We start from the raw sequence: 12,844 nt of genomic DNA, 5'->3' as shown, positions 1-12,844 counted from the left end.
GTCTATTGATGACAATAACAGCTACATAGCTCAGTGGATAGTGTGTTGGCTTACAAATTGCATGGTACGCGGTTCGATTCTCCGTCCAGGCGGAAGGTAACATTTTAAAAATTTATTAAATCGAATAATTTTTTCTACATTTTTTTACAGAAGAAGGTGCTAAGAAATAACAAGTATATACGGCCGCAAGTTCGGCCAGGCCGAATCTTATGTACCCACCACCATGGATTGCGTAGAAACTTCTACGAAAGACTATCATCCACAATCGAATTACTTGGGTTGTGGTATCTTAAAACTTCTTAACATCGTTTTCTAAATTGTGATTTAGTTCATATATGGTATATATTAGACAAAAAAGTTATGTATAGTTAAGTCTACAAATAATTACGAATCGATATGGACTTTTGTACGTAGAGAGCCAGAATTGAAATATGGGGGTCGCTTATATGGGGGCTATATACAATTATGAACTTGATATGGACCAATTTTTGTGTGATTGGAGATCGATTTATCTGAGGGCTATATATAACTATAGACCGATATGGACCTAGTTAAGCATGGTTGTTAACGACCATATACTAGCACAATGTACCAAATTTCAACTCACTCGGATGAAATTTGCTCCTCCAAGAGGTTCCAAAACCAAATCTCGGGATCGGTTTATATGGGGCTATGTACGATTATGGACTAATATGGACCACTTTTGGCATGGTTGTTAAATATCACATACTACCACCACGTACCAAATTCCAAGCAGATCGGATGAATTTTGATTCTCCAAAAGGCACCGGAGGTCAAATCTGGGGATCGGTTTATATGGGAGCTATATATAATTATGGACTGATAGGAACCAATTCCTGCATGGTTGTTGGATACCATATACTAACATCACGTACCAAATTCCAACCGAATGGGAAGAATTTTGCTCTTCCAAGGGGCTCTGGAGGTCAAATCTGGGGATCGGTTTATATGGGGCCTATATATAATTATGGACCGATATCGACCAATTTTTGCATGGGAGTTTGAGGCCATTTATAAACACCACGTACCAAATTTCAACTGAATCAGATGAATTTTGGTCTTCCAAGAGGTTCCGGAGGTCAAATCTGGTGATCGGTTTATATGGGGGCTATATATAATTATGAACCGATGTGGACCAATTTTTGCATGGTTGTTAGAGACCATATACTAACATCACGTACCAAATTTCAGCCGAATCGGATGAAATTTGCTTCTCTTAGAGGCCTCGCAAGCCAAATCGGGGGATCGGTTTATATGGGGGCTATATATAATTATGGACCGATGTGGACCAATTTTTGCATGGTTGTTAGAGACCATATACTTACACCATGTACCAAATTTCAGCCGGATCGGATGAAATTTGCTTCTCTTAGAGGCCTCGCAAGCCAAATCGGGGGATCGGTTTATATGGGGACTATATATAATTATGGACCGATGTGGACCAATTTTTGCATGGTTGTTAGAGACCATATACTTACACCATGTACCAAATTTCAGCCGGATCGGATGAAATTTGCTTCTCTTAGAGGCCTCGCAAGCCAAATCGGGGGATCGGTTTATATGGGGACTATATATAATTATGGACCGATGTGGACCAATTTTTGCATGGTTGTTAGAGACCATATACTGATACCATGTACCAAATTTTAGCCGGATCGGATGAAATTTGCTTCTCTTAGGGGCCTCGCAAGCCAAATCGGGGGATCGGTTTATATGGGGGCTATATATAATTATGGACCGATGTGGACCAATTTTTGCATGGTTGTTAGAGACCATATACTAACACCATGTACCAAATTTCAGCCGGATCGGATGAAATTTGCTTCTCTTAGAGGCCTCGCAAGCCAAATTTTGGGGTCCGTTTATATGGGGGCTATACGTAAAAGTGGACCGATATGGCCCATTTGCAATACCATCCGACCTACATCAATAACAACTACTTGTGCCAAGTTTCAAGTCGATAGCTTGTTTCGTTCGGAAGTTAGCGTGATTTCAACAGACGGACGGACGGACGGACGGACGGACGGACGGACGGACGGACGGACATGCTCAGATCGACTCAGAATTTCACCACGACCCAGAATATATATACTTTATGGGGTCTTAGAGCAATATTTCGATGTGTTACAAACGGAATGACAAAGTTAATATACCCCCCATCCTATGGGGGTGGGTATAAAAAAAACCTCGTGGAAGTGAGAAAGATGTGAGGGAAAATTCACTTAGCCAGAAAATATGTTTTTTGTTTTTGAGTTAGTCTTTATGAAATTGTTTTTACATCCTGGAAAAGAATAAACGTTTATCAACAAAAGTATATACTTTTGTTCCAAATAAAAGCAAATAAGAAACGAACTTTGTTTGTCTACAATTTCGTTTGGAGGAAACCGATGGTCAAAACCAGGTTTTCGCGATTAACCGAAATTGACAAATTTTCTACTATCCGGTTTTGGTTTGGTGAAAAAGAAAAAGTAAAAAAACAATGAAAATTTTATCCTGCGGGAGTTACAACCTGTGCCGCTTGAATTTTTACTTCCGTAAAAAATTTTTGATAATACTTTGCAAATTACAAGAATTTTTAATTTGATGGTACATTTTATTGATAAGTTTTAAATACAAAAAATATGCCAAAACTAATAAACATAACATAACAAAAATGTTTTAGAAAATGTTTTGATAAAGCATTCTCCGCTGGTGGGATTTGAACCTATGATCTTTGCTTTTTTATTCATGATAATTAGGAGATATAATTAGAATCGTATGCCTTAATGGGTATCGTGTTCAATGGCGTTTATGGCTTACTGTGCTAAGGCGTTCTGTTGTTGTCTTTACAAATTCAGGTTCAACCCCCGGACCAAGTAAAAAAGAGCTTCAAATTCCAAAAATTAGATAATAAGTAAATGAAAATATAGTAGGCAAAAAATAACAGGTTGGCTGATAAGTCCCCGGTCTGACACATAGATGGCGTCGCTACCAACCTTCAAATGATTCGTGTCAAAATTTGACGTCTGTAAGTCAATTAGTTTGTGAGATAGAGAGTCTTTTGTGAAGCAAGTTTTGTTATTGTGAAAAAATGGAAAAAAGGGAATTTCGTGTTGTGATAAAATACTGTTTTCTGAAGGGAAAAAATACGGTGGAAGCAAAAACTTGGCTTGATAATGAGTTTCCGGACTCTGCCCCAGGGAAATCAACAATAATTGATTAGTATGCAAACTTCAAGCGTGGTGAAATGAGCACGGAGGACGATGAACGCAGTGGACGCCCGAAAGGGGTGGTTACCGACGAAAACATAATACACCCGAGTTTTTCCGTCGATATGTAACAATGGATGAAACATGAGTCCAATCGACAGTCGGCTGAGGGGACAGCGACCGGTGAACCGTCTCCGAAGCGTGGAAAGACTCAAAAGTCCGCTGGCGAAGTAATTGCCTCTGTTTTTTGCGATTGCGCATGGAATAATTTTTATTGATTATATTGAGAAGGGAAAAACCATCAACAGTGACTATTATATGGCGTTATTGGAGCGTTTGAAGGTCGAAATCGCGGCAAAACGGCCCCATATGAAGAAGAAAAACGTGTTGTTCCACCAAGACAACGCACTGTGCCACAAGTCATTGAGAACGATGGCAAAAATTCATGAATTGGGCTTCGAATTGTTTCCCCACCCTCCGTATTCTCCAGATCTGGCCCCCGGAGTCTTTTTCTTGTTCTCAGACCTCAAAAGGATGCTCGCAGGGAAAAAATTGGCTGCAATGAAGAGGTGATCGCCGAAACTGAGGCCTATTTTGAGGCAAAACCGAAGGAGTACTACCAAAATGGTATCAAAAAATTGGAAGGTCGTTATAATCGTTGTATCGCTCTTGAAGGGAACTATGTTGAATAATAAAAAGGAATTTTGACAAAAAATGTGTTTTCTTTGTTAGACCGGGGACGTATCAGCCAACCTGTTAAGTTATATTTATATAAAGGGTGATTTGTTAAGAGCTTGATAACTTTTTTTTAAAAAAAAACGCATAAAATTTGCAAAATCTCATCGGTTCTTTATTTGAAACGTTAGATTGGTCCACGACATTTACTTTTTGAAGATAATTTCATTTAAATGTTGACCGCGGCTGCGTCTTAGGTGGTCCATTCGGAAAGTCCAATTTTGGGCAACTTTTTCGAGCATTTCGGCCGGAATAGCCCGAATTTCTTCGGAAATGTTGTCTTCCAAAGCTGGAATAGTTGCTGGCTTATTTCTGTAGACTTTAGACTTGACGTAGCCCCACAAAAAATAGTCTAAAGGCGTCAAATCGCATGATCTTGGTGGCCAACTTACCGGTCCATTTCTTGAGATGAATTGTTCTCCGAAGTTTTCCCTCAAAATGGCCATAGAATCGCGAGCTGTGTGGCATGAAGCGCCATCTTGTTGAAACCACATGTCAACCAAGTTCAGTTCTTCCATTTTTGGCAACAAAAAGTTTGTTAGCATCGAACGATAGCGATCGCCATTCACCGTAACGTTGCGTCCAACAGCATCTTTGAAAAAATACGGTCCAATGATTCCACCAGCGTACAAACCACACCAAACAGTGCATTTTTCGGGATGCATGGGCAGTTCTTGAACGGCTTCTGGTTGCTCTTCACTCCAAATGCGGCAATTTTGCTTATTTACGTACACCCTCAAAAAAAATCGCTTCTTTAACATATGTTCCAAACATATTTTGCAGGAAGCACATATATTATTGCATACTGCCGAAACATTAATATGTTTGTTTTATGTGAACATATTATATGTTTGGAAGCATTTTGAGCCAAAAATATTATATGCTTGGAAGAATTTTTCCCAAACACGATTGTGCTCATTCCCTAACATACTCGTAATTTTCACTTCCACGAAATTTTTTAGTTATTGGCACCTTTTTCTGTAATACAAATAATGTCGAAGAAATTATTCACTTTTATAAATTTTTTAAATTTTACCTTTCGCCTGCACGGAGAATCGAACCGAGGACCATACAGTTTGTAAGCCAACACACTATCCACTGGGCTACGTAGCTGTTATAGTCACCAGTAGATAATTATCGTTTTAAGTTACATTTATATAGCTTAGTTTGCAGCGCCCACGAGCCCATGCAAACATAACATTATTTAACAGAAACATACATTTGTTTGCCACGTGGAGCAGTGGTTAGCATGTCTGCCTTGCATGCAAAGGGTCGTGGGTTCAATCCCTGCTCCGACCGAACATTTTTTTTGTTTTTTTTTATACCCACCACCATAGGATGGGGGGTATATTAACTTTGTCATTCCGTTTGTAACACATCGAAATATTGCTCTAAGACCCCATAAAGTATATATATTCTGGGTCGTGGTGAAATTCTGAGTCGATCTGAGCATGTCCGTCCGTCCGTCCGTCCGTCCGTCCGTCCGTCCGTCCGTCCGTCTGTTGAAATCACGCTAACTTCCGAACGAAACAAGCTATCGACTTGAAACTTGGCACAAGTAGTTGTTATTGATGTAGGTCGGATGGTATTGCAAATGGGCCATATCGGTCCACTTTTACGTATAGCCCCCATATAAACGGACCCCAAAATTTGGCTTGCGAGGCCTCTAAGAGAAGCAAATTTCATCCGATCCGGCTGAAATTTGGTACATGGTGTTAGTATATGGTCTCTAACAACCATGCAAAAATTGGTCCACATCGGTCCATAATTATATATAGCCCCCATATAAACCGATCCCCCGATTTGGCTTGCGAGGCCCCTAAGAGAAGCAAATTTCATCCGATCCGGCTAAAATTTGGTACATGGTATCAGTATATGGTCTCTAACAACCATGCAAAAATTGGTCCACATCGGTCCATAATTATATATAGTCCCCATATAAACCGATCCCCCGATTTGGCTTGCGAGGCCTCTAAGAGAAGCAAATTTCATCCGATCCGGCTGAAATTTGGTACATGGTGTAAGTATATGGTCTCTAACAACCATGCAAAAATTGGTCCACATCGGTCCATAATTATATATAGTCCCCATATAAACCGATCCCCCGATTTGGCTTGCGAGGCCTCTAAGAGAAGCAAATTTCATCCGATCCGGCTGAAATTTGGTACATGGTGTAAGTATATGGTCTCTAACAACCATGCAAAAATTGGTCCACATCGGTCCATAATTATATATAGCCCCCATATAAACCGATCCCCCGATTTGGCTTGCGAGGCCTCTAAGAGAAGCAAATTTCATCCGATTCGGCTGAAATTTGGTACGTGATGTTAGTATATGGTCTCTAACAACCATGCAAAAATTGGTCCACATCGGTTCATAATTATATATAGCCCCCATATAAACCGATCACCAGATTTGACCTCCGGAACCTCTTGGAAGACCAAAATTCATCTGATTCAGTTGAAATTTGGTACGTGGTGTTTATAAATGGCCTCAAACTCCCATGCAAAAATTGGTCGATATCGGTCCATAATTATATATAGGCCCCATATAAACCGATCCCCAGATTTGACCTCCAGAGCCCCTTGGAAGAGCAAAATTCTTCCCATTCGGTTGGAATTTGGTACGTGATGTTAGTATATGGTATCCAACAACCATGCAGGAATTGGTTCCTATCAGTCCATAATTATATATAGCTCCCATATAAACCGATCCCCAGATTTGACCTCCGGTGCCTTTTGGAGAATCAAAATTCATCCGATCTGCTTGGAATTTGGTACGTGGTGGTAGTATGTGATATTTAACAACCATGCCAAAAGTGGTCCATATTAGTCCATAATCGTACATAGCCCCATATAAACCGATCCCGAGATTTGGTTTTGGAACCTCTTGGAGGAGCAAATTTCATCCGAGTGAGTTGAAATTTGGTACATTGTGCTAGTATATGGTCGTTAACAACCATGCTTAACTAGGTCCATATCGGTCTATAGTTATATATAGCCCTCAGATAAATCGATCTCCAATCACACAAAAATTGGTCCATATCAAGTTCATAATTGTATATAGCCCCCATATAAGCGACCCCCATATTTCAATTCTGGCTCTCTACGTACAAAAGTCCATATCGATTCGTAATTATTTGTAGACTTAACTATACATAACTTTTTTGTCTAATATATACCATATATGAACTAAATCACAATTTAGAAAACGATGTTAAGAAGTTTTAAGATACCACAACCCAAGTAATTCGATTGTGGATGATAGTCTTTCGTAGAAGTTTCTACGCAATCCATGGTGGTGGGTACATAAGATTCGGCCTGGCCGAACTTGCGGCCGTATATACTTGTTTTTTTTTAATTTACACATTTATATTTATACTATATTATTTTTTTTTAAATGAAACTTCGAAATATGCGTTATTAAAGATTTATAGTCAGTAACAGTGCTTGATATAAACGAAATTGACTGATTTTTGGATAAAATATTATTTTTTATTGCAAAAATAACAATCTTGTAATAAAAAACTGTTTTTGTACAAAACTTTAAAATTTGGAAGGAATTCAAAAACTAACAAAAGAAGAACGTGGGTCGAGTATAAACATACATACATAATTTTATAATATAAACATAAATTTATTTAGGAGTGAACAGTTTTTTACTAGCATTTAACACCATCGCTCTAAAATTCCTTTTATTTTTCTTTAATAATTCATTTTAAAGAAAATAAACTTTTTAAATTGTTTTAGCTGTAAAACTCGAACTTAATGCCCGCTTTTATATTTGATGGTGTCCGTCAACTCCTCGTGGACTACTTTTTAATAAAGAAGAACTAAAGTTTGTTTTTTTACATTTTACTGTGTAATTTTTCACTATTTCCTCCTTATTTCATTTTACTGTCACTAAAGGGCACTATACTCTAAAAAAAGTATAGTGCCCTTTCGTTATTTTTATGAAGACCCCTGATTTCTTTTAACGAACCAAGAAAAAAATTGTGCCCATAATGCCAAAATGATAAACAAAACACATGTCCACACATACATAAAATGCTGCTCTCAAGGCGAAAACATAAGCTGTTTGTTTTTCAAATGTCTATTCTCTTGGTTCAGAATGTATATTCTCTTTATTCAAATTAAATAATATTTAGACTTAAACATATCAAATTTTTGGCCTTATCATAAAACAGTTTTCCGAAACAACATACAAGCGGTTTCACAGAAATTGTTCTCTTTTGACTCTTTTGCTGTGTTATATTGATATCTTTCGTCAACTCTCCCGGTTTCCATCTCTATTTCTTTCTCTATACTCTCTCTGTCACTTTGAATAAAATATCACAACATATGTATGTTTAGTCGAAATTTGTAAATTTATATATGTTTGTATTCACACATATGATTTTTATGAAACATTCATACCCCAAACATAATATATTCTAACATATTAACATAGATGTCCCAAACATTTAGTGTTAGTTTAGGAACATTACATGTTTGCACTTAAATATATTGTGGTTTAAAATCGTGCCCGAAACACATTTTGTTTAAATCGGAACATATGAAAAACATATTTTTCTAACAGTGTAGCCATTCAACCAGAAATGAGCCTCATCGCTGAACAAAATTTGTCGATAAAAAAGCGGATTTTCTGCCAACTTTTCTAGGGCCCATTCACTGAAAATTCGACGTTGTGGCTCGTTAGTAAGTCTATTCATGATGAAATGTCAAAGCATACTGAGCATCTTTCTCTTTGACACCATGTCTGAAATCCCACGTGATCTGTCAAATACTAATGCATGAAAATCCTAACCTCAAAAGAATCACCCTTTAGCATAGCTTGCGGCGCCCACGAGCCGATTAAGCAAAGTTTATTTAACAGAAAAATACATTTAGTTGGGCACCGTGGAGCAGTGGTTGCTACGTCCAACTTCCATGCCAAGGGTCGTGGGTTCGATCCCTGCTTCGACCAAAGTTTTTTTGTTTACATATATTCCAGATATGGTCGGAAGATTCCGAAAAAATGTTCAACATTACTTTCTACTATATTAAATTTTTACTATGAACTGTAAAATGTATCTTATTAAAGACCTAAAGTCAGAAAAGAACAGTGTTTGGTATAAACGAAATGGACTGTGCTGTTGGTTCAAAAATAACTTTTTTTATTGAAAAAATATAAATTTTGTAACAAACGATTTTTTTTGTGATAAAAGTGTATACTTTTCGAAGCAATTCAAAAAACTCTAACAAAAGAAAAACGTTTTCGGTACACGTTTTCCAAACGATTTTTTTCTTTGCGTGTATAAAGCCGTTTTCGAAACAGATATTTTTCACTTGAATATTTTAAGCCCTAGTTGTTTAAGTATCCAAGGCTGAGGATTCGAACCAATTTTGCTCGACTCCAACATTTCATCAGCCATCGACACCGCAGTCGAGCATATGTCATTACAAAACCCAAACTTTTAAAGCAAATAATTCTGCTTTCAAAAGTTTAAGAAGAAAAATCTTAGTATCGGTGTATATGCGTGTTATATAACAAATCGACCGATATCAACAAAAGAATATTAACCAAAATGAACCTACGACTCAAATGTTCAAGAAGTCGGTTTATGTAGAGCTATATCAAATTCTGGACCAACAGGCTTTATATTTTCATATTTTTTAGGGATCCCAAATTCTGCCAAACCCCGACTAACTAATTGCGCTGCATCTCCATCATTGGACGATGCCGCGCAATTACCATCAACCCGTTACTTCTATATCACCTGGAAGTAGCAAATGCTTTATTCCTCGACTTGGTTGTTCGATTGAAAATCTAAATAATCTAATTAACGTTGATATTTTTTAGTTGCAAAAATTAATGTGTTTATAAAATTTTGGTTTAGCTAGAGTCGAGCATACTGATTACGACTCCGACTCAACAGCCCTGGAATTAACTATATTAATTTTCGTTTGTGGTTCCAACTATTTTGAGAATCTAGTTTTGAGGCTTTTTGAACAAAAGTATATGATTACCCTGTCGATTAAAGTCAATGAAAATGTCTATAGCCGATTTATTGAGATGATGAAAAATAATTATGGTTAATAATTTCAAACATGGGCCAAATTTTCCTTATTTTAATTAGTTTTTGCTTATATAATTGACTCAAAATGAAAAAAAAAAACAGTTTTATACAAATGAAGTATGTACACAGATTTACTAAATTCTAAATTCGGTCAAAATACATTAAAAACTTGGACACTCTGAAAACCGAACACATCCCATATGTAGACAATTGTTTGGGGAAGTTTGCTATGTTATATCAACCATACCTGGACACCTGCCAAAATTTAGGTAGTTCACCTTTTTCTAATATGAATGAATATTACTTAAATCGTGTTCATAAGGTCCTAAAATGAGTAAATTTTATTTAAATGTCTTGAGCTTAAGAGTTTTTAATTCCAATTTTGTCTTTCAAACTATTTAAGTATTGTTTTAAATAAATTCGACAAGAAGAATTGAATTATGTGTATCAGGTAGTAATTAGCAATTTTTGGGTATATATTCAGAATGACTTCTTGAAAATTAAAATGCAGCATTAAATAAATCTATGCTATGCCATCAGCGATGGTCTGTCGTAAACTGTAAGGTATTTGACATACATTTACGACATATTTTACCATAAGTCAAAAACGTCGTAAACCTTCTGAAAATACTTATGCCCATATTCATAATAATTTACTGACAGTTTATCGAACGAATTTGTATGGTAATAGTAGGTTTAAAGTTTATGTTAACTTTTATGAATATGGGGGTTAGTTTTTAACAATATAAGAATGAGTACAGTACACTTGATTTAAACCCGTTTATATATATTTTACAATTTTTGTAGTTACGAAAGGCATTCGTTTCATTAAAAGAAAATGCTAACCTTCGTAAAATACTTAATTTTTTGCAATATAAGTCTTTTTTGTACAGTATAAGTTTTTAGCAGGGATCCGGAGCGGAGCGGAGCAAGCCCTTTTTTAGCCGGAGCGGGAGCGGAGCGGGAGCGGCATTTCTAAAATCCGGAGCGGAGCGGTTTCCAAATGAAAAACCGCTCCGCTCCGAATAAAATATTACTTGAATGAAATGTGTAACTTTGAAATTACACTGTGTAGGTAATTTCAAATTTAGCTAGTACTTAGCTAGTGTGAGCAAACGTTTAAAATGTACGACATGTTTTCAAAAACGGCAAATGTCAAAATATATCTCTAGTATGTGTTGTAAAAGTAACAACAGTACTTTCGATCAATTTCATCCCGTATTACTACAAAGATGTTTGTAATGAACGTCAAAAAAATCCAATTAAACTATCTTATGTATATTTAATTTTTTAGTTTTCTACACTGAAAAAAATATTGTCGAGAAGTCAAAGATTCCATGTCCTTAGAATAAGAATGCAAATTTTGCTTAACATGGAAGACGCATTTCTCTAAAAAAAAAGTTTTTTTTTCTTGTCCAAAAGGCAATAAACTTTTGAATGAAGTTGTACTGTCCTTATAATTAAGTGATTTTACTTAAAAATGTGTATCATAACATGAAAGATAAAATTTTTGAGGTAAGGTCAACGTGACTTTAATAATTGAGAAAAATTCTTTAAAATTAATAAAATTGTCTTTAAATTTGTTTCCTTTTTGCATCTTGCCTACAAAGCAAAAAATCGTTAAAAAATAAGACATGTTTTTCAACACTTTATTTTAAAGACGCTTTTTACTTTAAACAGCATAATTTCTACTGGAAGTCGAGACTTAATATAGAAAATAAAATTGTCGTTAACTCGTTTTTAAAGGATTTTGATAACAACTGACGAAAAAGTCTAAAAAATGAAAAATTAACATTTGCTTCCTAGAAGCAAGCACATAACCCCCAAATTTAAAAGAGAATTACGTCTTTAAAGTATCCTTACTTGTATTCTCCGCTTCTTTGGCTCGGAATTAATACCCAAACTGTTAAATTAAAGACAAAATCTTTGGAACCGGGCATGATTTTTTTCAGTGTAAGGAATTTCATATTTGCTTTACTATTGTACTATATCCTAGTATTCTCTTATTTCTGATATTAGTTCTCGAAAATTTAATTAAAATTATGGATAGTTTCAATTTTGGTTGCCATTTTGGTCCGATCGGACCAAAATTGGTCCAAAAGATTTCTAATTTTTAAATTTGGTCCGATGGTCAGACCAAACAGAATTTGGTCCATTTTCATAAATTTGGTTGCTATCACATATTAAATAGTAGATGGTGCACCGCAAAGAATATTGTCGGGAGGCCAAATACTTCACATGCTTCAAATACGAATTTTGCTTAGAATAGAAGACGTATTTCTCTGAAAAAAAGTTTTTCCTTGTCTCAAAGTCTCTAAACTTTTCAATGAAGTCTGTTTATCCTTATAGCTAAATGATTCGACATAAAAATGTATCCTAACATGAATGCAAATTTCGTTTTTATGAAGTCAAAGTGGATTTAATATTTCTGAAAAAATCTTCAAAATTAATAAAATGTTTCAACACATTGTTTTAAAGTCATTATACCCTAAACCACATAGTGGTTAGGGTATAATAAGTTTGATCTGCCAAAAAATGTGCCTACAATAAATATTGATTTTAGACCCCAAAAATATATACCGATCGACTCATAATCACCTCCTGAGTCGATCTAGCGCTTGGTGTCCGTCTGTCCATCCGTCCGTCTGTCCATGTATTTGTTGTTCACAGGATTTCGGTCGCAATTATTAACCGATTTTGATGAAATTTGGTACAGGGAGTTTTTTTGGGCACAAGGACGAACGTTATTGAATTTGGAAGAAATCGGATCAAATTTAGATATAGCTCCCATATATATGTATTGCCCGATTTCGACAAATGGGGTCACGTTGCACTTTTTTAC

The sequence above is a fragment of the Haematobia irritans genome, chromosome 2 (assembly GCF_050003625.1).
Source record: "Haematobia irritans isolate KBUSLIRL chromosome 2, ASM5000362v1, whole genome shotgun sequence".
NCBI lineage: Eukaryota > Metazoa > Arthropoda > Insecta > Diptera > Muscidae > Haematobia > Haematobia irritans.
The sequence above is the reverse complement of the archived record's forward strand: the minus strand, read 5'-3'. Positions refer to the sequence as shown.